Source organism: Silene latifolia, chromosome Y, assembly GCF_048544455.1.
Source record: "Silene latifolia isolate original U9 population chromosome Y, ASM4854445v1, whole genome shotgun sequence".
Classification (NCBI taxonomy): Eukaryota; Viridiplantae; Streptophyta; class Magnoliopsida; order Caryophyllales; family Caryophyllaceae; genus Silene; species Silene latifolia.
The window spans coordinates 83,894,118-83,919,653 of NC_133538.1; the positions used below are offsets into that span (position 1 = coordinate 83,894,118).

The 25,536-nt window shown below is 41.3% G+C and overlaps 1 long non-coding RNA gene across 1 annotated transcript; it reads right to left on the reverse strand.

Moving 5' to 3' along the window:
• Window positions 1-6,642: 6,642 nt before the first annotated feature.
• On the reverse strand, window positions 6,643-11,096 carry LOC141627277 (uncharacterized). The gene is made up of 3 exons (XR_012536843.1): window positions 10,811-11,096; window positions 9,133-10,671; window positions 6,643-7,440 (listed from the first exon to the last, which is right to left on the reverse strand). It is a non-coding gene; the product is annotated as an uncharacterized LOC141627277 (long non-coding RNA).
• Window positions 11,097-25,536: the final 14,440 nt, after the last annotated feature.

A 25,536-nucleotide genomic window follows, 5' to 3' on the forward strand; every position in this document is an offset into this window, starting at 1 on the left:
ATGGATTAAAGGAAGGAAGGGGGATTATCGCAGGTACTTATCGCAAATAGGGAAGAACAAATGAAGAATAGAATTAGAATGAAAAAATAGAAGTTAAAGAGGTAACTTCCTGCGTGTAATTAGCAATTTCACTCGATCGAGTGATTTCAAATCACTCGATCGAGAACTTTGGCCTCCATTATGCTCGATCGAATGAAATTCCTTTCGATCGAGTACTCTTCATTTTTGCCATTTCGATCGAGTAACTGAAACCTCTCGATCGAACCGTTCTCTTGGAAATTCCTCTCGATCGAGTACAAAAAGTACTCGATCTAGTTCTTTTCTCGTGTAACTCATCCCAATGCGTTATAAATTCCCCAAACCTGTATAAAACACGCAAAAACACATCCCGACAATACCAAATCACGAAATACGCATTCTATAGTCTTTTCTAGCTAAGCTAAATTGTCTAAAGTCTAGCAGTTCTAAAAATACAATAAAGAAGTTCGACAGAAATTTAAAGTTTTACAATTTGTTACAACGGTGCATTTCCCGCTTAATTCCCAAAACATTTCAGTAGCCCAAAGGAGGGCTTCTGACTGGAGGAGGTCCCCTCAGCATGTCGGACCGTCCTCTTCGATCTCCATGAGCTTGAGTTTGAACTAGTAAAGGGAGAGTAGTTGATATCTACATATGCACGAACTTTCTTCTTCCCCTTGTCTCTCCCATCAGCTGTGACATCACTACTGCTTTGATTGACTTCAACCACACTTTGATCAGTGACAACGCCAGCATCTATTCCATCTGTACCTGCAGCAAGGAAAACAGAAAAATGTTCCTTCTTTTCGCTCTCAGTCTGAGGCGGAGGGGTTACAATAGCACAAAATTCGACATTCTCAGCTGGAGTGTCTATATCTGAGTCAGTAGAGGATAGGGCATTGCAAGGTTGAGCTTGCATGGGAGCCCTACGATATTTAGACTGATGAAAAATCAATTCTTCATCTCCTACCTGAAACGTAAGTGTCTTACCCTCGACATCGATCACTGCGCGAGCAGTGAATAAGAATGGTCTCCCTAAAATAATAGGGGTGTGAGTGTCTTCGGGGATATCAAGCACTATAAAGTCTACGAGAATAAAGAATCTCCCGATCTTGATAGGTATGTCCTCTATAACTCCTAGTGGCCGCGATATGCTACGGTCGTCCATCTGTACGGTCATGTTAGTGCAATTAAATTTGGTCAAACCAAGTCTCTTAGCGAGAGACAGAGGTAAGACGCTCACGCTAGCGCCTAGATCGCATAGCGCATTATCAATCAAATGGGTTCCTATATGACACAGAATTGAGAAACTACCCGGGTCTGACTGTTTAGGTGGCAACTTATTCTGAACTAAGGCAGTCCCTACTTCAGTTAAAGCTACCGTCTCATGATCATTTATATGCCTCTTACGCGACAAGATTTATTTCATGAATTTTAAGTAAGAAGGTACCTAAGTCAGCAACTCAGCGAATGGAACAGTAACGTGTAAACTTTTCAGGAGCTCGGGGAATTTCCCGAACTGTTGATTAGCTTTGTTGTTCTGTAATCGCCTTGGAAAGGGCACTGTAATAGGAATCTTGAGCCCTTTGTTCCTGTCTTCCAACGTCTCAGCAGGTTCAAGCTCTTTTTCACTCGATCGAGTCTTTTAACCTCTCGATCGGGTCATTTCAGGTGTCTTTTCACTCGATCGAGCACTTCTATCTTCTCGATCGAGTTCCTCAATAGCAACAGTGTTCGATCGAGGTATATTTTCACTCGATTAAATAGTTTCTTCAGCAATTCCACCCGATCGAGTGGTTTCAACCTCTCGATCGTTTCCTTGAAAATCTAGTTTACTCGATCGAGCACTAATTCCATTTGATTGAGTAATTTCAGTAGCATTCCTACTCGATCAACCACCAGAAATCAGTCGATCGAGTATTTCCTTCGTGCTAGGCATACTTTCAGCAACATGTGACTGTTCATCCTCCATAATAGCATCCCTCGGGTCTGGAATGTCCTTATCAGTCGACATCTTTGGTCCTTCATAGGAGAGACCACTTCGCAGGTTAATCAAGTTAATCGTCTCATGAGGATTCTTCTCAAATTGAGATGGAAAATGACCCGGTTTCCTTGTGGATTGGCTTGCGGCCAACTGAGCAACTTGAGTTTCAAGTGACTTGATTGAAGCTTCCTTATGCTGGTCACTCATTTGCAATTGCTTTGTCAATGATTGAATCATTGTCTTTAACTCAGTCATCTCACTTACCCCACGAAAAGATGAAGCTCCTTGATGCGGTGGAGGGAAATAAGGAGGCTTTTGAAAGCCTTGTTGAGCTTTATGAGGAGGGACATAGGCTTGTTGCTACTGCGGTGGAGGAGTAGGATTAAGAACATTCGGACTTGTCCACCTCAAATTGGGATGGACTGCCCCTTGGTTATTGTAGTAAGAACCTCCTCCTTGCCTATATTGCTGAAAGGCAAGGACTTGCTCCTTTTCTGTCAGACAGTCAACAGCAGTGTGACCGTCATTGCTCCCACATCTCTCACAAGTGACAGTTTCCTTGCAATGCTCGTAGGGCTCCCATGCAAGCTCAACCTTGCAATGCCCTATCCTCTACTTACTCAGATATAGACACTTCAGCTAAGAATGTCGAATTTTGTGTTATTGTAACCTCTCCGCCTCAGACTGAGAGCGAAAAGGAGGAACATTTTTCTGTTTTCCTTGCTGCAGGTACAGATGGAATAGATGTTGGTGTTGTCACTGATCAAAGTGTGGTTGAAGTCAATCAAAGCAGTAGTGATGTCACAGCTGATGGGAGAGACAAGGGGAAGAAGAAAGTTCGTGCATATGTAGATATCAACTACTCTCCCTCTACCAGTTCAAACTCAAGCTCATGGAGATCGAAGAGGACGGTCCGACATGCTGAGGGGACCTCCTCCACTCAGAAGCCCTCCTTTGGGCTACTGAAATGTTTTGGGAAATAAGCGGGGAATGCCCTGTTGTAACAAATTGTAAAACTTTAAATTTCCGTCGAACTTCGTTTTTGCATTTTTAGAACTGCAAGACTTTAGACAATTTAGCTTAGCTAGAAAAGACTATAGACTGCGTATTTCGTGATTTAGTATTGTCGGGATGTGTTTTTGCGTGTTTTATGCAGGTTTGAGGAATTTGTATCGCATTGGGATGAGTTACACGAGAAAAGAACTCGATCGAGAGGAATGCCCAAGAGAACGGTTCGATCGAGAGGTTTCAGTTACTCGATCGAAATGGCAAAAATGAAGAGTACTCGATCGAGAGGAATTTTATTCGATCGAGCATAATGGAGGCCAAAGTTCTCGATCGAGTGATTTCAAATCACTCGATCGAATGAAATTGCTAATTACACGCAGGAAGTTACCTCTTTAACTTCTATTTTTTTATTTTAATTCTATTCTTCATTTGTTCTTCCCTATTTGTGATAAGTACCTGCGATAATCCCCCTTCCTTCCTTTAATCCTTCCCTTTTACCAAATCCAACACCCACAATATCATACTTGCTAATAAATCGACTAAAACCCTCAATTTTTCCCTTAAAATTCCTCTTTGTTGCGTTTAATTTGGGTGATTAGGGTTTGCGGGTTTTCCATTCAAAAATCCATCATTTGCATCAATTTTTGTCGATTTTCTTGCTTATTTTTTTGGGATTCGACATCAAGTAAGTATTCCCTTTACTATTTTGTTGATTAATTTCTCATTTTCGACATTATGAAGTAGTTAGGGTTTAGGGTTTTACGGGTTTCACTCGAAAATCCGATTAATTTGGGGGTTTTCATGTTTAATTTGTTTAATTGATTGTTATTCCCCTTGCTTACTTGATTAGGATGGAAAGTAGTTCATTGCCCTCGACTAGCTCGACCATTGTTCCATCCTCGACTTAGACGGTTGTCCCTGCTGCCACCACCGTCATTCCGACTGTTAGTACCACTGTTGCTTCCCCTGTTTTAGATGCTGTTGTTGTTGGTACTACCACTGCTGCTGCTAGCTCCGCCTCTATCGCGGCTAGCTCTGTTTCCGCCTCTGTGTCTGCCCCAGTTTCTGCTAGCATTGCTGCTAGCCCTGTTTCTGCGTCTGTCCTTCTGCCTTTACTAGCACAGCTACTGCTAGCACTTCTGGTACGGTGTCCACCCCTGCTGCGTGGTCACCAGCTGTCACAGCTGCTTATCGGGCGGCCTTGGTACCTCGTTCCGTCAGAGGACGGGCTTCTTCCTCAGGTACTAGAGGCCAGGGTCGCGGACGGACGAGCCACGCCTACTACTAGCCCTGTCACTATCCGAGTTGACGACTCACTTGACTCGCACCCCGACTACCCCTAGATACATTTCGTTAATGCTATTCATCATACTCGTTTCTTTGCTTTAGAGAGCTGTGATTTTGCTTCGACAAAGTTTTTGTGTCGTAAGTCACTTGATAGGTTAGGTATTTATCAGCCTGTACTTGAGATTTTGAGAGCGGTGGGGATGTCGGGACTGATTACCATGAGTGCCTTGACCTACAAGGAGCTGACCCTCGAGTTTTTCAGCTCCTTTACCTTTTCTGCCGGTGCCTACGCCACTGACCAGACTTGTGCTTGTGTTTCTTTCCGGTTATTTAACCGGACTATTTCTTGGACCTTAGAGGAGTTTGGCAGTAGTTTAGGTTTGTCTTCTACCGGTGACACTTTCGCCCCTAGGAAGGTCATCCGCCAGTTGTGGAGGACCTTGGCACAGACTAGTTTTGAAGAGCGCAAGCTCGCGCATGTCCACCTACCCCCGACCCGTTACTTCTTCCGTCTCATTGGTGGGATCGTCTTTGGCCGTAAAGAACCAAACAATGTGAACAACACCGAGTTGTCTATTCTTGGAGGTTACCTGAACATTGATATTGAGGGACCTTTTATGCTTAACACTGCTTACCTGACTGCTCAGTATTTTCATACTGTGGGGCAGAAGACGACGGGCACCATCGTTTGCGGTGGCATAGCCATTTTTCTTGCCCGTTCTATCTTCCCCGCCTTTCCTCGTGACTTACAGCACCTAGACACTGATAGGTACCTTGACATTGCTACTATGCTGTCTATGTTTTGGCTTACTTCTGACCAGCAGACATGGTAGATTTGTGGTTCCTTGTCTGTGACCTTACCTTGCACCACTTTTCCTCGTCTTGATCCCCTGCCCATTATCAAGGGCAGGATACCTCCACCACTACCCATGTACCACCTCCCACTTGGTCCACCTCCTACCATAACCGCTTCTAAGAAGTGGAAGAGACCTGAGACTAGAGAGGGATCCACACCTTCTAAGGGTGGCCAGACTTCCACGGCCATTTCTACCCCAATCCCTACTCGTACTCCTAATCATACGCCCGACATGACACAGCCGGTTTACCTGGCTAATTTTGTTCCTCCTCCACCCTTTGAGGCGTCCGCGGTCCGTGACCAAGGGCGCCGTGACAATTTGCTTCTTGAGCTTCTTGGCAGGCAGACTCGTATGGAACGGGACATAGCTCTTGCTTTGTTCCCTCTATACGAGTATCACATGATGAGGCAGCATCCCATTCCTAAGGGTTGGCCACACCCGTCGTTCTACCAGTACCTAGCTGAGGGGTACCCACAGCCAGCCAGTGACGAGGACACAGTTGAGGAGGTGGCAAGGACTCAGGCTGAGGAGGCGAGGAGGAGGGAGCAGCAGGTGGACCCAGACTTCACGATGGAGTACGTGGAGGGCGAGGGTGACGAGTAGCTACTGGTCTACTCACTTCCCCAGTTTTCAGGCTGGTTTGGGGAAGTTCGTGTTTTGTATGTATACTCTTGCCCATTTACTTATTTCAGTCTCCTTTTATTTATCATGCCTTTATCGGTTGTATTTTCCCGTTCCCCTTTATTTATCTGCTGGTGTATTGATACGGCTGTCGCAACCCTAATAAAAATAATCAACTGGTCTCTAACTAATATAGCTAGGTAAGTCGGGATCGTATCTACAGGGAGACTAAAAAGTGTTCTACTTGCTAAATAAAGTCTGTCTAGGTAACAAATTCGGGGGTTTAGAAGTTTTGTTGCTAAACTACGAGTAATGAAGGAAAGAGAAATTAAGAATAGAAAACGAGTTCAAATAATAAGAGAAAATAGCTAGGACAACGGGTCACCATGAAAATGCAACGGTCAAGCATAGGGTCAAAGATCAGTCATAAAACGGTCTGCAGGGTAGAGAATAGGTCCTCTCGGATCGCTATTCGCCCAAGAATGATTCTAGCGGGCTCTCGCAACTTACTAGGGCACTCTATTATTTGTAGCAGGTCTAGCTCTCACCAGGCTTTCGATCTTAGGTCGGAGTTTACCGTATTAACAAATTAATCATGCGCATTAATCAACTAATCGCTATTAAATGTTACAATTAACAACACAGACACAAATTCATGACAGATCTAATGAATTAATTAGGACCGCATTATTATCATGGCTCCCCTAAATCCTAGCAAGGGGAATTAGTTACACATAATGAAATTAACGAAATTAATAATAATAACGATGATTAAATTAGGCATAGCGAATTTATGAGAAGAGCAATTAATCATAAACAATTAACAAGAATAAAAGAGAAACAAAGAAAAGCTAAAAAGGTGAAGAATTGAAGAAGGAATAAAAGCTAATTGATTACCGAATTAAGGGAAGGTTATGAGTGTTCCAGATCCAAAAGTCTGAGAGAAAGTAACGTAGGAATTGTTTTCAGTCTGTAAAACGTAACCTAAGAAATTTTACAACCATCTCTTAAATAATAAGAGTCCAAAATAAATCACCAAATAAACTAAATGGGCCGAATTGAAGAAAGCATAATTTCGGACAAAAATACACTTTAGTCGATAGACTGAAAACTCCAGTTGATCGACTGAAGTGCTAACTCAGTCTTTGCCAAAACCATATCAGTCGATCGAATGACAATCCTAGTCGATCGACTAAATAGAAAGTTCAAGGTTCGTCAAAAATAGCCCAGTCAATCGACTATAGAAGTCAGTCGATCGACTAGAACCTCACGTCAGCAGCACTTCCTTCACTCCAACTCTCCTCAATCCGTCTTTACGTATACTGAGGCCTAAGTTTCCGAGCTCACTTCTCGAAACTGCAGCTCCAAAGGCGGGTTTTGGCTCGTCTGCTAACTCAGTCTTTGCCAAAACCATATCAGTCGATCGAATGACAATCCTAGTCGATCGACTAAATAGAAAGTTCAAGGTTCGTCAAAAATAGCCCAGTCAATCGACTATAGAAGTCAGTCGATCGACTAGAACCTCACGTCAGCAGCACTTCCTTCACTCCAACTCTCCTCAATCCGTCTTTACGTATACTGAGGCCTAAGTTTCCGAGCTCACTTCTCGAAACTGCAGCTCCAAAGGCGGGTTTTGGCTCGTCTGCTAACACTCGGGTCCACAACCTGCATAGATTACAAAACAACCCAAAGTAGTCAATTCGAGGGAGAATAATATCTAAATCGCTATACAATAGGCATAGAAATGCGTGCAAAGTAGTAGAATAAATAGATACAAAAGGCACGCATCAAACCTCCCCAAACCAAACCCTTGCTTGTCCCCAAGCAAGCAAGACACAAAGGACAAAAAGGGGAACTAATGAAACGGTATACAATCTCAGAGCTAGCTACACTTATGACTCGCCTAAACCATTTAATGCAATAAATCAACACCATAGTAATAAATCAAATGCAAACGATTTAAATCAATGACAAGACCACTGAACCGCCGACCTTGCAAGACTTGTTTCTGTTGGACTTTCACGGGTCGCTCATCACTCATTTAAAGAACATGGTGAGTATATTGTAAGATAGAAAGAATGAAACCACTCACCTAACTGCGACTTATAAGAACATGCATGCAATCTAACATGATAATTACCTCTACCGACCGTACATACGCATTCCAACCAAACTGGACCAAAACACATGTCGAGGACTTACATATAATGTGAGGTGAGGTAAATGAGTGAAAAGGGGCAAAATAAATTTGGATATGTGGAGGTAAAGCCAAGTTAGTACAACCGTATCCAAATAATAAACTCATCCCGCCTTCTAAACCCAACTTGAAAGAATTAAGAACGATGCCAACGCGGCATAAACTCACTCACATCAACAAACACAACTCCCAATAATATATAAAGATGAACATGGGAGAAATAAACTTTTGCTCATTTTTCACAATCAACCCTTTTTTTTTCATTTTTTTTCTCCTTTATTGCTGATTTTTTTCTTTCTTTTTCTCATATATTTTTTTTTTCATTCACTTTTTTTTTTCTTTTTTTTTTCTTTCCTTCTCATTTCAAACCCTCTTCTCATAATGGTTAACGAATACCAAACTGACAATCAAACGCGTACCCCATATTAACAACCAAACTAGCTTGACAAATGTAGGCTAAATTTTAGGATTGTCGTTAATAAATGGGTCAAAATAAGTCAATTGGGTTAGTGAGGCTCAAGGGTAAAATAGATAAGAAAGGTTTTGCCTCTTCACATGTGTCACCACCACAAACCGAATGCATACAGGCACTAAGAGGCAAATGTCATGCTTATGCAAATTGATGTTACATGTCTTATAAGGAGTACTACTCTCATCCTAAAAAGAAACCGATCATGAATGTCACCGGTTTAAATAAGGCTCTAAATCTCAGAAGTATATAAGTAGTTTGCCAACATTAAAGTTAAGTCTATTCGTTCAGCAGAATTAATCAAAAACTCGTAGACTATACAAATGACCATACTAGTAGAGGTGTCAACTATGCAAGGCTTAGGCAAAGAAATAAAAGTGTAGTGCGATTTCATCATTGTTATACAACCGTTCCGACTCGACCTAATATGCAAAAGTAAACATGTTTTTGATTTTTTTTTTAAGTGAAAGAAACAATGCATACGAAAATGCAAGAAACATGCAAACAAACAAAAATGCAATAAAATGCAGATGGATGCAAACAAAGACAGATGCATACCCTCCCCAAACCAAATCACACAATGCCCTCATTATGTTCAGCAAACAATCACCAGCAACAAAATAGACGGGGAAAGGGATACGCAAAACGAGATGGAAGAAAATGAAATAAAGCAGTTGAAGAAGGATCTTACAAGGTATATACAAGAAAAACCTCCCAAATCGACCAACAACAAGGGGAGGTCATGGTCTGCTGCCACTAGTCGTCGCCCTCGGCGATCTCTCTCAGTAGTTGTGGCAGTTGTAGCAGGATAGCCACCTTGCAGGTAGCTGTAGTACGAAGGGTGCGCCGCGTCACGTGGTATCCGTCCACTACGTACATAAGACTCGTAGATGTGGAACCCGAAGGGTGCATGGTCCCTCTGCAACCTGTTCACATCTCTGCAAACTTGCAACAACAAAATATCACGTGCCCTTTGGTCCATGATCTCAGGGGGCACGAGCAGAGGAGGGGGAATAAAATTAGCCGGGTAAACCGACTCAGTGGTGTCTTAGTGGGTTCCAGTTCCAGAAGATTGGCCCACCTTCCTCACCGAACGCGAGGATTTCCGTGACCGAGAAGTATTCCTCTTAATACGTGTTTAGGGCACCCAATAATAAGGGTAAGGTGGTCGGACCTCAGTCGGGGGAACATAGGGGAAAGGAACAATGGGAGGTAGGGTGGGACAAGGCAACTTGACGGACGGATACTGATCAATTTTCCAAGTACAATTCGGAAGGATCCAGTGTACTGAGCGCAAGAAAGGGATGCTAATAAGACAATTTTTGTCAAGAGACACATGGTCATCTGTCCTATGGGCAGCAAACCACGAGGAAAATTAGGTATAAGGCGACGGGCCAAGTAAGTGACGATGCCTCCACAGTGATTGGAAGCCAAAGCCCCGTGACTAATATTGTGAAAGTGTTGGGCCACAGCATTGGCCACGTTCACTAAAAAGGGGTTGTCACTATCGATATTAAGGTACTCATCCAACATGTTTAGCTCTTCCGTGTTGATATTATTAGGTTCCTATCGAAAATTGTGTACCCGATCAATCGGAACCAATATCGAAAAGGTGGCATGTGCACAGAACGACCCAGGTAGCGTTGTTTGTGTATGTCAGACAAGGCATCCCACATATCTTCTACTAGTCGCCTAGTGGCGACGGGATTACTACTATGGAGTCCTAGTAGTGCACGAAACTCAGCAGTAGTGAACGAGTAGTCAGTGTTAAACAGACGAAATCTGACCGATAAGGCATCGGGCTCGTCTCGGTTTGAAAAATCAAAACTACTGAAAAACTCAAGTGTTAGGATTCTATAGGTGTATTCGCACATATCAATTAGACCCCACATACCCGTCCCTTTCAAAATGCCGATAACTTGCTCATAAATACCCAATGTTGTTAGACACTCACGGTCAAGAAAACGGGTCGGAATAATACGCTCACGGTTTAAAGCTATAAAAGTGTCTCACTGAGCTTTCGTAAAGAAACTAACCTCGGGATAGTCATGTAAACTATCCACCCGTTCCGTGAGCAGGAGTACGCCCGTTGAGGGGCCCACGTCGCCACCGCTGCTGCTTGCGTCTACCGCCTGGTCCGTCGTCTTAGTCGCGGTCTGTTGTCGCGTCGACTGTCGTCGTGGCTGTACTCCGGTTGTCTTTCTCCTTTTGTCGCCATTTATCTTAAAGTCTATCACACAAAGTAAACCAAAGACAAATTAGTAATAACAATTTTAGAATCTATTCAATCAATTAGTAATCAAAACCCTAATTTTTTTCAATTTGGGGAAAGAACAAGGATTACTAAAGATGAAGAAGTAGATTGGTACTTGTGTAAATCTGGAGCGGAAATTAGAAGATGAAGACAGATAAAAAAAAGGGATGAAGATGGGATTATCTAAAGGGAAGTAGTTGTTGTGTTTGATGCGTCGTTCGTATATCGCTCCTCCTCCTCTTTGTTTCTTTTTTTTTTCTTTTTAAAAAAGGAATGAATAAAGGGGTAAATAGAGTATTTCCCATTTTTTTACGTCTAACACAACACAACAGCCACAACAAACTGATTTTAGTCGATAGACTGAAAAAGACATTCGATAGACTAAAATAAGAAAAGTCACAAGCTTTCAATCGATAGACTGAGAAATGCAGTTGATAGACTAAAATACTCCCTTTACGCTTCAGCAATAGATAAACATCCGTGCTTTAGAGCTCGCGACTCAATTCCCTACACAATTCTTCCAATGAAGCGTTAAATCCCTCATCCTCATGCAACACAAATGTACGGTATTTAAAATGCTCTATCTGAAATCCGACATTAAAAATGCCAAAACATTTAAACGACGAATTAAACTAAATGCAAGTACGTAAAAAAATTAACTAAAAGCGTTAATTAAATAAATTTAACTAACGTTCAACTAAAAACTTAGTAAATTTAATTCACGCAAATTACAAACTTTTATAATCTGGCTTGCCTCCCGGTCAGCGCTGGTTTATATGGTCCCGCACGACCTTTGTTACCTCAATTAGCAGACTCGGTAAGGGGTTCGAGGTGCAACACCTCAACCACTCCAATAAAATCATCTTGGACATAATAATGCTTTTCTTGATGACCGTTTACCTTAAACTTTTCTCCCGCGGAGTTCTCTAGCTCAACTGACCCAAACTTCGAAACAGATGTTACCGTATAGGGGCCAGACCACCTGGACTTCAGCTTACCAGGAAAAAGGCGTAGTCGGGAATTAAACAGCAACACTTTCTCCCCAACTTTGAACTCACGCGGTATGATCCTCTTGTCGTGCCATCTCTTCGTCTTTTCTTTGTAAATTCTGGAGCTATCATAGGCGTTGAGCCTAAATTCTTCAAGCCATCTAGCTGCAATAGACGCTTCTCACCACACAATTTAGTATCAAAATTTAGTTCACGAATTGCCCACCAAGCCTTATGTTCCAACTCTACGGGCAGATGACAAGACTTACCATAGACCAACAGATACGGCGAGGCGCCAATCGATGTCTTAAATGCAGTTCTATAAGCCCATAAAGTGTCATCCAATTTAAGACTCCAATCTTTTCGTGATTTAGACACAAATTTTGCTAAAATATCTTTAAGTTCCCGATTGGAAATCTCTACCTGACCACTAGTTTGAGGGTGATACCCCAAACCTCAACGGTGTCATACACCATACTTAGACAAAAGAACAGAAAGTTGTTTTTCCTTGAAATGCATACCTCCGTCACTGATGACAACCCAAGAGACACCAAAGCGAGGGAAGATTACCTTCTTGAAAAGTTGGATAACAGTTTTTGCATCACAATGGACCGAAGCAACGACCTCCGCCCACTTGGACACGTAGTCTACGACTACCAGAATATACCTGTTACCTTTGCTTGACGGGAACGGGCCTTGATAGTCAATGCCCCAGACATCGAAAATCTCAACCTTCAATATTCCAACTTGAGGCATCCCATGCCTCCTAGATAAGTTTCCCGTCCGCTGGCACACATCACAAGTTGAAACAAAAACCTTAGCATCTTTAAACATAAATGGCCAATTAAAACCTGACTGAAGTACCTTAGCCACGGTCCTGGATGGACCGTGGTGACCGCCATAGGAGGAACAATGGCAAGCTTTCAGGATAGCTTTGGTCTCCCACTGCGGTATACACCGTCTAAAAAAGTCCATTTGCGCACTCCTTAAATAAATAAGGAACATCCCAAAAGTACTGCTTCACATCGTGAAGAAACCGCTTCCTCTGCTGATAAGACAAGTCAGGAGGTAAAATACCACCTACAATAAAATTAGCATAATCAGCATACCATGGATTTTCAGCGTTAGTAATAGCCATTAAACTATCATCAGGAAAGGAGTCATTAATAGGGAGAATATCTCCCTCATTTTGTAACTCTAGTCGAGACAAATGGTCAGCAACAAGGTTTTCAGAGCCTTTCTTGTCTCGATTCTCCAAATCAAACTCCTGAATCAGGAGTATCCATCTCAATAATCGCGGCTTGACGTCCTTCTTAACAAGAAGCTGCTTTAAAGCCGTATGATTGGTAAAAACAATCACCTTGGACCCGAGCAGATAGGACCTAAACTTCTCTAATGCATATACTACTGCCAGCATCTTCTTCTCAGTAGTAGCATAATTAACCTGAGTCTCATCCAATGTTCGGCTAGCTTAGTAAATAGCACTCAAGGCCTTGTCTTTCCTTTGGCCTAACACCGCGCCAACTGTATAATCGCTGGCATCACACATTATCTCGAATGGCAGCTCCCAATCTGGAGCTTGAATAATCAGTGCTGTGATCAAGGCCCGCTTTAACCTGTTAAAAGCAGAAAGACACTCATCAGAAAATTCAAAGGGAACATCTTTAATTAGCAATCGTGTAAATGGTTTAGCAATTTTAGAAAAGTCCTTGATGAACCGGCGATAGAAGCCAGCGTGACCAAGGAAACTCCTAACTCCTTTGACGTTAACAGGAGGTGGTAATTGCTCAATCACTTGCACTTTTGCTCTGTCAACCTGTATACCCTTATCAGAAACTAAGTGACCAAGGACAACTCCCTCGTTGACCATAAAATGGCACTTTTCCCAGTTCAACACCAGATTAACCTCAATACATCTCTACAAAATTTTATCAAGGTTAGACAAACAAGAAGAGAAATCAGACCCATAGACACTGAAATCGTCCATAAAAACCTTCATAATTGACTCAATATACTCGGAAAATATCCCCATCATGCACCTTTGAAAGGTAGCAGGGGCATTACACAAACCAAATGACATCCTGCGATATGCATAAACACCATAGGGACAAGTAAAAGTCGTTTTCTCCTGATCATCCGGATGGATAGGGATCTGAAAGAACCCTGAGTATCCATCTAGATAACAGAAAAACTTATGGGAAGCTAATCTCTCTAACATCTGGTCAATAAAGGGAAGGGGGAAATGATCTTTCTTAGTTGCGGTATTTAATTGTCTATAATCTATGTATATCCGCCAACCAGTCACAGTTCTAGTCGGTATTAATTCATTCTTATCATTTTTCACCACTGTAGTCCCTCCTTTCTTCGGAACTACATGAACTGGGCTCACCCACTTAGAGTTAGAGATAGAATAAATTATACCTGCATCAAGAAGTTTCATTACCTCTTTCCTTACCACATCCTGCATGTTTTGATTCAACCTACGTAAACCCTGTGCACGAGGCTTATAACCTTCCTCCAGGTTGATCTGATGCATACAGAAATCTTGACTAATACCTGTCAAGTCATCTAAACTGTATCCCATAGCCTTCTTATTCTTTCTCATAACAACCAATAGATCGGCGAGTTGGCTATCATCAAGTTTGGAACTAACAATAACTAGATATTGTTCATGGTCATCTAGAAAGACATACTTAAGGTGGGAGGCGAGAGGTTTGAGCTCCGGTTTCTTTACCTCAACAGTATAAGAGGTTTCCATTATCGCATTTACCATCTCACCTTTCTCAATAGTGAACTCCCTACCTTTCAAAGCAGCATTCATCTTCGCGTTATCGACCAGTACATCCTCTGCAAAATCATCAAGAACAATCAAAGCCTCTAACAGGTCCCCAATCAGGGAACTCGACCAAAAATCAAACATAGACTCATCAATAATATCGATAGCATAACAAGTATCCTCTATCATCAGCTTAGCCAATGTTCTAGCCAAGTTAAAAATCACTTTCTCATCTCCTATCTCTAGGGTCAAACGTCCCTGCTTGACATTTATTATGGCCCCCGCAGTATGTAAGAACGGCCTACCCAATATGATGGGAATGTGGGTGTCCTCAGCCATATCTAAGACAATAAAATCAACAGGTATAAAGAATTTACCTATCCGTACGGGTACATCTTCCAAAACACCTAAAGGATGCTTCACTGACCTGTCAGCCATTTGTAAGGTCACACTAGTAACTTTTAGGTCTCCCATATTCAGTTTCTCGCAAACTGAATAAGGCATAACACTTACACTCACCCCCAAATCGCATAAGGCTTTATCTATAACATGAGTGCCAATGGTACAAGGGTTTGAAAAGATACCCGGGTCCTTTAACTTAGGGGGAGACTTGCTTTGTAGGAGTGCACTACACTCTTCTGTAAAAGCAATGGTCTCCATTTCATTAAAGTTTCTCTTACGAGTCAAGTGTCTTTCATAAATTTAGCGTAAGATGGAACCTGGGTAATTAGCTCAGTGAATGGTACGGTTACCTGAAGATTTTTGACGACCTCCATGAACTTACTGAACTGCCGCTCGATCTTTGTGTTTTTCAATCGTCCCGGAAATGGAACTTTGATTACTACGGGTGGCTCAATAGCTTTCTTCTTCCCTTTATCAGCATTGGGCGTCTTATCAACCATAGAAGACGGTCCATCAGCAGCTTTGAATGAAACATCAACTTCATCAGACGACTTAGTCGATTGACTGACATCTCCAGTCGATCGACTACCGACCTCAGTCGATCGACTACCATTTTCAGTCGATAGACTAAATTCAGCATCTTTTCCATCCACTTCACGAGTTTTAGTCGATCGACTCACGTTTCCAGTCGATCGACTATAATCGGTAGATACAACACTCTCGCCTAACGTTTCAACTTTCGCATCAACATCTAATTTTTCAATAATGACATTATCGCTCCTTTTAGGCATCTCTGGTCGATCATACGTAAGACCTCTTCGATGATGTATCACATTAGCTGTATCATGAGGTTGATCCGGCTGAGATGGCAACAAACCCGGTTGCCTAGTAGCTTGCTTAGATGCCAATTGTGCTATCTGAGTCTCTAGCATCTTAATTAACGCATCCTTAGCTTGATCACTCTTTTGGAGTTGTATGATAAGAGATTTCACCATACCTTTTAACTCTGTCATGTCACTTGGATTTTGAGAGGTGTTTTGCTAAGGCGGAGAAAACGATGGAGGCTTTTGAAACCCTTGTTGTTTGTGATGCGGTGTAACATAAGTTTGCTGCTGTTGTTGCGGTGGTGATGGAGTAGGATTCAATACATTTTTGCTTGTCCAAGAGAAATTAGGGTGCTCCCTAGTTCTCTCATTATAAAAATTTGACTACGGATTAGCTTGCTTGTAGTCACGAAAAGCAAGCACTTGCTCCTTCTTCGTCATGCACTCGGCTGCATAATGTCCCTCAATTCCACATCTTTCACAAACTTGCTCTTGTTTTACCATAGCATTACCATTTGGTGACCACTCGAGGCTTGACCCAATTCAAGTTTATCGAACCTGGCATTCATAGCTGCCAATTATGCAGCGACGGCACTATTGTCACCTCCACTACCCCGCACACTTCCTCTTGGATTCCCATACTCAGCCTTGTGGGTGGCCATATCCTCAATTGTGTTCCACCCCTTATCATCATCAACATTGTTCTGGAATCGGCCATTAGCAGCGGCATCTAAGATGGCCTTATGATCATCGTACAACCCATTATAGAATTGGTTGCAAAGGAATCATTGTTGGAAACCATGGTGGGGAATGGAGCGAACCAGCTTTTTAAAACGAACCCATGCCTCATATAAATCTTCTGTGGGTGCTTGCTTAAAGCTAGTAATCTGTCTTCTCATGGCGTTCGTTCTTGTAGGAAGGTAGTACCTTTTATAAAAAGCAAGTGCCAGCGAGTTTCAATCAGTCACACCAGCAGCTACTTTGTCTAGGTCACGGTACCATTCACGAGCAGCATCTCGTAAAGAAAAAGGAAATAAAACCTCTTTCACTTTCTCTTGCGTAACACCAGCAGCCAACGGAATAGATCAACAATAGTCAGTAAAAATATCCATATGTTTCCCGGGATCTTCACTAGCAGCTCCCCCAAAAGTATTCCTCTCCACCAAATTGATGTAAGAGGGGCGGATTTCAAAAGTACCAGCAGTGGCAGAAGGGAGTGTAAACCCCTTGGGAATAGAATCGGCCGTAGGCTCAGAATGACTTGCTAGTTTAGGCATGATCTTAGTAGTATCAGCAGGAATAAGAATTTCCTCATCAAAGGACTGATCTCCTGCAGTATAATCAGCGTAGACGGATTCAAGCGTACTCAAGTCTTCGGCTTGTTTAATCTACTTCCAAAAGTTTCGTCTAGCTCGAAATGTCCTTTCTGGTTCAGGATCGGGCGGTAAGAGCTCGGACCTGAGGGACCTGGGCATAAACAACCACTAAAGGAAAGAATAAGAACGGTCTCAAGGAACTGAAGTTCCGTGAGACAAAAGACAATCTAAAATAAACAAATAGAAAAATCATCGTCTCCCCGGCAACAGCGCCAAAATTTGACACGGCTGTCGCAACCCTATCAAAAATAACCAACTGGTCTCTAACTAATATAGCTAGGGAAGTCAGGATCGTATCCACAGGGAGACTAAAAAGTGTTCTACTTGCTAAATAAAGTCTGTCTAGGTAACAAATTCGGGGGTTTAGAAGTTTTGTTTCTAAACTACGAGTAATGAAGGAAAGAGAAATTAAGAATAGAAAACGAGTTCAAATAATGAGAGAAAATAGCTAGGACATCGGGTCACCATGAAAATGCAACGGTCAAGCATAGGGTCAAAGATCAGTCATAAAACGGTCTGCAGGGTAGAGATTAGGTCCTCTCGGATCGCTATTCGCCCTAGAATGCTTCTAGCGGGCTCTCGTAACTTACTAGGGCACTCTATTGTTTGTAGCAGGTCTAACTCTCACCAGGATTTCGATCTTAGGTTAGAGTTTACCGTATCAACAAATTAATCATGCGCATTAATCAACTAATCGCTATTAAATGTTACAATTAACAACACAGACACAGATTCATGACAGATCTAATGAATTAATTAGGACCGTATTATTATCATGGCTCCCCTAAATCTTAGCAAGGGGAATTAGTTACACATAATGAAATTAACGAAATTAATAATAATAACGATGATTAAATTAGGCATAGCGAATTTATGAGAAGAACAATTAACAAGAATAAAAGAGAAACAAAGAAAAGCTAAAAAAGTGAAGAATTGAAGAAGGAATAAAAGCTAATTGATTACCGAATTAAGGGAAGGTTATGAGTTTTCCAGATCCAAAAGTCTGAGAGAAAGTAACGTAGGAATGGTTTTCAGTCTGTAAAACATAACCTAGAAAGTTTACAACCATCTCTTAAATACTAAGAGTCCAAAAGAAATCACCAAATAAACTAAATGGACCGAATTGAAGAAAGCAAAATTTCGGCCAAAAATACACTTCAGTCGATAGACTGAAAACTCCAGTCGATCGACTAAAGTGCCAATTCATTCTTTGCCAAAACCATATCAGTCGATCGACTGACAATCCCAGTCCTCGACTAAACAACAAGTTCATGGTTCGTCAAAAATAGCCCAGTCAATCGACTATAGAAGTCAGTCGATCGACTAGAACCTCACGTCAGCAGCACTTCCTTCACTCCAACTCTCCTCAATCCGTCTTCACGTATACTGAGGCCTAAGTTTCCGAGCTCACTTCTCAAAATTGCAGCTCCAAAGGCGGGTTTTGGCTCGTCTGCTAACACTCGAGTCCGCAACCTGCATAGATTACAAAACAACCCAAAGTAGCCAATTCGAGGGAGAATAGTAGCTAAATCGCTATACAATAGGCATAGAAATTCGTGCAAAGTAATAGAATAAATAGATACAAAAGGCGCGCATCATGTATGCTGGAGGACAACGAGAGCATTGTCCGTTTTGGTTTGGGGAGGGTAATGCATCCTTTGAGTCTGCATCTGCATTTGTTTTTGCATTCACGCTTCCTTTTTCTGCTTGCATTGTATTTATTTATTTCAAAAACTAAAAAAAAAATACCAAAAAAATTAGAAAGTTTCAAAAATCACAAAAAAAATCACGTTTAATTTTGCATATAGGTTGAGTCGGAACGGTTGATTTCCGTGATGATATTGCACTATAACTTGTCATTTTTACTTGAGCCTTGCACTTTATTGACAGTTATTACCTGAGTCTTGCGCATATCTACGAGTTTTTGTTCAAATTTAGCTGACTGTGTAGACTTGACCTAATAAATTGGCAACCTACTTACAATTTCTGAGTTTTAGAGCCTTATAGCTGGTGACATTCATGGCCAGTTTACATAGGAATTTAGAGTAGTAATCCTTGCATACATTCGGGTTTGTGGTCGGTGTCACATGCAGGGAGGCGCTTGCAAATTTCCCTTTCTTTCATTTTTCACCCATTTAGCTCCACTTAAGCCAAATTTAGCCTTTCTGACCCATTAGCTACACCCATAATTAAGCCTGCCTTGTCAAGCTAGTTTAGTGCAACTTTTGCGGTATTTTTATCCATGTTGCGAGTTTGGCTCGTATGTACATTTGATTGGAGTTGGTAGAAAAATGAGGAAGGATGAGATTTTGAGAAGGAATGAAAAAAAGACATGAAAAAAAAAAGAAAAAAAGAAGGAAACGTGTGAAGAAGAAAAAAAGAAGAGAAAAAATTGAAAGTTAATTGGAATTGAAAATAGGACCGTATTAAAAAAGGGAAGTTTGTGACAGTCTACTCCTTTGTTCTTATTCATATATTTTTGAGGATATAGTGTATTTCGTTAGTGAGTTTTGTGCCACGAAGGGTACTTGTGCTCTATTTTCAGTCAGTTGAGATTCGGATGGTCTTATATGGTCTTGTTTAGGAACTAGCTTGGCGCTTACCTTCACATTCGCATAATTTGTTTTGCCTTTTCTCACCTGAACCTCACTTTCCCATACTATTTGTAAGCCCTCAGCTGTGACAGACATTGTTGGTTGGAATGTATGTATAGTACTTGAATCGTCTATCATTTTTGTTGTATGCATGTTATGTAGGTCGCGGTTTAGGTGAGTGACTGTTTCTCTTTCTCTCTTATACTTATATATTTCACCCTTTGCTTCATGAGAGAAGAGTGACCACGTGAGAGTCCGATTTTGTTGGTCTTGCAAGGTCGATAGGTCAGCTTTATTTATGGACATCTTATAACTCATTTGCGTATTGACTGCTGTAGCTATGACTGTCAATTTTTATTTGCATTAAATTGGTTCAAGTAGACAAGTTATAGCTAGCTCTTAGTTTTCATTTCCGTTCCATTAGTTTGCATTTAGTTTACTCGAGGACGAGTAACGGTTCGGTTTGGGGAGATTTGATATGTGCAATTTATATAGTCTTTTTAGCCTTTTATTGCACGTATTTCTATGCATTTTTATACCGATATGTATTGCAATATACCCCGAGTTGGCTACTTTGGTTTGTTTTGTCTAATTTGCAGAAATGAACCTGAAAGTGGTGAAACCGCGTCTTATTCGTCTCATTTAGCATGCATTATGAGGAGACGGGAGTATTAGAGCGAGAGTAGTGCCTTGGAGTGCGTGAAGGATGGTCACGGGAGCTGCCAAAGACGAGTTAGAGGCTGTCTTGAAGGAAAAGCACTCGATCGAAGGGTTCTAGTGTTCGATCGAGTTAATTGGCTGACACAAGAGGTCGATCGAGTACTTCTACATGCTCGATCGAAATGCTGATATTGAGAGTTTCTCGATCGAGAGCTTTATTTGCTCGATCGAGAGGAAAAGCTGGAGAAGACCTCGATCGAGTGGTCTGAACTCACTCGATCGAGAGGTTTTTAGTCTTATGCGGGCTTTAGTGACCCGTGTTAGTTTTATTTTGTTAACTCTTTTGTTTTCCTATTTAAGCAAACGTTAATTAGGTCATTAGGACGTTTTTGGCAGACGCTTAAGAACTCTAAACTCTCTTTCATATACTCTTCACTATTAATTACTCTTTTCTCTTCCCTTAATCTCTTGCTTTGCTTAGTGGATCGATCTTTACGCCGTATTGCTATTGATTGCAATCATTCTTTCTTTCTTAATCTTAATATTATTTATTTTGTTTGCTTTGATCCCTGTTTCTTCTTTATTATTTCTGCCCTAATTTAGTTTATGCTTAATTATCATTATTCCATCATGCCTTTGATTAGTATACTTACTATTATTATCATTGACACCCTTAATAACATGAGTAGCTAATTCCTCTTATGTCGGGATTAGGGAATATATGGTAGGATTGTGACGATGTAGCGAATAAACTAGATGATTTATTTGTGAGAATCTGTCCCCATAGCAATTTAATTGTAATATCAACTTAGTTGAGTGCACGCTTCTAAGTTACCTTTAATCTGGTTGATTTTACTCCTGGATCGGAAGATTGGATTAAATAGACCTGCTATGAACAGTAGACTACCCTAATGAGGATGGAAGTTAAATTAGTGGAAATCTAGGATAAAAAGTGGACCGGAAGGACCTTTCCTGTATCCTTCTTGATGTATCCCTTTTATATATAATTTTATAGCTCCTCTCATACCATTTTATATACCGTTTTCGTGCCTTTATATCGTTTATACGCCTTATTTCAGTGAATTGTCGATACTGCCGCTACTTTATGTTTTAATGCAGAAATGACGCATTACGAGGATAATCAAGCTAAGATGAGCATAGCGGAGATGGCATAGTGGAATACACGGAGCATGGCACGAAGAACGAGGTAGCATGAAGGCTAGAAGTGAAGAAACGAAAGAATCTTTCTGTGTAGCTGGTTCTCGATCGAGTCCCCTGAGGCTCGATCGAGTAATTGTCCTCGATCGAGGAACCTCTCTGGCAGATTTATTTCTGGATTTTCCTAAAACAGTTATTTTGTATTATAAATTCTAAACTCGTACGGGATTATTATGTTATGCTTTATTTTGCTTAGAACGGCTGAATACTCTCTCTAGCTTTAATCTTTCCTTGCTACGGTACTAATCTTTCTTCAACAATTAATCATTCAAGTTTATGTTATTCAATTATTGTTCTTATTTAATGTCTTCAATTATTATTATTGTTGTTATTGCTTTAGTCATGAGTAGCTAAATTCCTCATCTAGGATAAAGGGGATCTAGGTTAATTAGAAAGGGGAAATTGATTAATTGCTAGAGAAATCATATAACTTGTCGTTTGATTATTGTTCTTATTCTAGTTAATTAACTTAGGCTTGAGTTATTAATTAGTGTAGCGAATTAATCCTTATTTCACCGACCGGGTTAGAATTAATATAGGCTGCGATAATCAAATAGATTGTATCTAATTATAGCGATCGCATGTTAGAATCGATCTAAAGAGCATAAATAGAATCGACCGATCTTGTGACGTTAGACAACTTGATAGATTTAGCAATTGATTAAGAGACCCCATATATTTGACCTAGTGAACCGAAAATCCTAGACTTTTAATATCATTGTTTTAAATCCTTTTAATTACTCGCAATTAGTTTGTTTGATAACAAACAAAACAAACCCTCAAGAAAACGGTTACCTTCGGACAATTTAAATATTTACAGACTGACTATTACCGCCTCCCTGTGGATTCGATACCTGTCTTACAACTAGCTATTCTTGTTAGTTTTGAGATAGTTTTATTTTGATTTGGTGATACGACTTTAGCCATATCAAATTTGGCGTCGTTGCCGGGGAGGCAACAATTGTTTAGTTTGTTTCTGTTTATTTTGTCTTTTTGTCTCAGGGAACCTAGTTCCTTGAGACCTCTCTCACACTTTTCTTGTTAGTTCCGTGTATGCCCAGGTCGAATAGGTCCAAGATTATTCCTTTTGATCCTGAACCAGAAAAGACTTTTCGCTATATACGGAAATTTAATCAAGAAGTGGGTCAAGTAGAAGCCTTGAGTATACTTGACGTCGAGACGGCGAGCTTGGCACAGTCGGCCGATCAGCCCTACACAAAGGACGAAATTCCCGAGGCCGATATCCCAGTCGAAACTCCTATTCCCGAGACTACCATCATGCCTACTCTTGCTTGTCACTCCGAGCCGACCTTAGCTTCTATCCCACAAGGATTTAAGCTGCCCACTACTGACAATGGAACTTTTGAAATTCGGCCATCTTACATCAATTTGGTGGAACGAAACTTATTTGGAGGGGCAGCTGCTGAGGATCCTGTGACAAATATGGAGAAATTTGTCACTTATTGTTGTTCTATTCCTTTAATAGCTGGAGTGACACAAGATCAGATAAAGCAGGTGTTTTTTCCTCTCTCTGAAAGATGGAGCTGCTGAGTGGTTGAGTGACTTGGATATGGAGGGTGAAGGAATTACAGACTGGAATACCTTAGCTCTTACTTTCTACAAGAAGTACTTCCCGCCTTAGAAGACTAATGCACTACGAAGTCAAATTACTAGTTTTAAGCAAGGAGCTACTGAAGATTTGAATGAAGCATGGACTCGCTTCAAACGGTTGGTTCGATCTGTTCCCCATCACAGTTTTCCAAAGTGGTTTCTTTGCAACCAGTTTTATAACGGGTTGTATGACGACCATCGTACCTTATTAGATTCATTAGCTAATGGAAGGTTTCAGGACAACACCAACGATAGTAACGCGTGGAAGTTAATTTATCAGATTGCTACCCATACTGCCAAGTATGGAAATCCTAGGGGAAGCACGCAAGGAACCGGTCTTGATAGTGCTCTTACGGCACAATTAGAGGCTATTAATGCCCAACTATTTCTGCTCAAATTGCTGAGATAAAGACTACTCATTCATTGGGTAGTAAAGAGAGAGTTCATGCTATGAGTCAATTAAAAGAGGAGTCTTGTGCTAGATGTGGTTTAGACAGTCACAATGCAGCCGAGTGTTTGAGCACAGTGGAGCAGGTTAATGCCTTTCAGTCTTACAGACAAGGTGCCCAAGGTACACCCTTCTCCAATTTTTATAATGAAAGAACGAAGGAACACCCTTTCCTTCAATGGTCAAGTCAGAATGTGCAAACCCCGCAGCAGCAACAACCAGAAAAGAATGTTTATATTCCTCCCAACAGTCGTGGTAATCAACCAAACGGAGGATATTAAAGGCAAGTTCAAGGAGGTCAGCAGTTTAAAAATAAATATCAACAACCTCCTCAACAAACTCCTCAACAAGCTCCGAACAATGAGATGGCGGAGTTGCGTAATCTTTTGCTACAAACTTTGTCAATGCAGCAGAAGCAGACGTCTCAAATTTCTGAGTTGATTGCCCATAATAATATGCTAGATAACCAGGTGGCTTAGATGGCACTTCAAAATCCATCAAAACAGGCCGGGGGTATTCCTCCTCAAGATAAAAAAGCTCACGAACAAGCCAATGTTATTCAGCTGAGGAGCGGTACCACATATGCAAATCCCGACCTACAAAGCCTTGATAATGATGTGCCCATTGCTGATGATGAGGTACATTACATGCATCCCAAGGGATTGGATAATTTGGAGCTTAATGATGATGAGAAAGGACCTGACGAAGTTGAAACACGAGCTAACGATAAAAGCAAAAAGAACGAGAAAGCTGAACCTGCAGAGGTTCCTCGATCGAGTCAGCCCAGGCTCAATCGAGGAACTAGTGTGATCGATCGAGTCCCATCAAGCCTCGATCGAAGCACCTCCGTGACAGACGACGGTGTTTCAAAACTTGATTCTAAGGTCAAGCAAGTCGAGCCCATTACAATTGCACTACCTTTTCCTCATCGGCAACAAAAATCCAAGCTGGACAAGCAGTTTAGTAAGTTTATGGAAGTCGTGAAGAACCTACAGGTAAGTGTTCCCTTTACTGAATTAATTACTCAAGTGTCGGCTTATACAAAGTTCATGAAGGAGATTTTGACAAAGAAGAGATTCTTTGATGCGGTGGAAACTATTGCTTACACTCAGAAGTGCAGTGCCATGTTGCCGATCAATTCACCACCTAAACTAAAGGACCTAGGAAGTTTTTCTATCCCTTGTCATATTGGTCATCTTGCTATTAGTAAAGCTCTTTGTGATTTAGGAGCTAGCGTCAGCGTTATGCCTTATTCTATTTGTAAGAAATTAAATATGGGTCAATTGACGGTTACTAATATGACACTACAGATGGCCGATAGATCTGTTAAACACCCACTGGGGGTGTTGGAGGATGTTCCCGATCGTATTGGGAAATTCTTCATCCCCGTTGATTTCGTTGTCTTAGACATGGCTGAGGACAACCAAATCCCTATCATTTTGGGCAGACCGTTCCTTCACACTACAGGGGCGGTTATAGATGTTAGGCAAGGGAGATTGACTCTAGCTGTAGGGAATGATACAATTGTCTTTAACTTGGAAAAAGCATTAAAACATCCCATGATAGAAGAGACTTGTCATAATATAGATTTTGTTGATTTTACTATTGATGAGTGTCTTTCTATGTGCTTGGACAGGGATCCTCTAGAGATTGCCTTAGTTTCGGATTCAGCTGATCAGACGGGTTCATGGAGTCCAGAAGTTCATCAAATTGAGAGGTTTCTAACAGGAGAGGAATGCCCCCATCAAAAGGTATACAGTTTGGGTACCACACCTAAGGTAACTGAGGTAAAGAAACCTGAACGAAAGCCCCTTCCCTCTCATCTTAAGTATGAATTCCTTAATGACTGTGAAATGAATTGATACCCGTCGTTGTGAGTACCAAAAATAATATTTATATTTCCTATTAAAACTAACCTAGGCTAGTGGTAACAGGGTCGAACC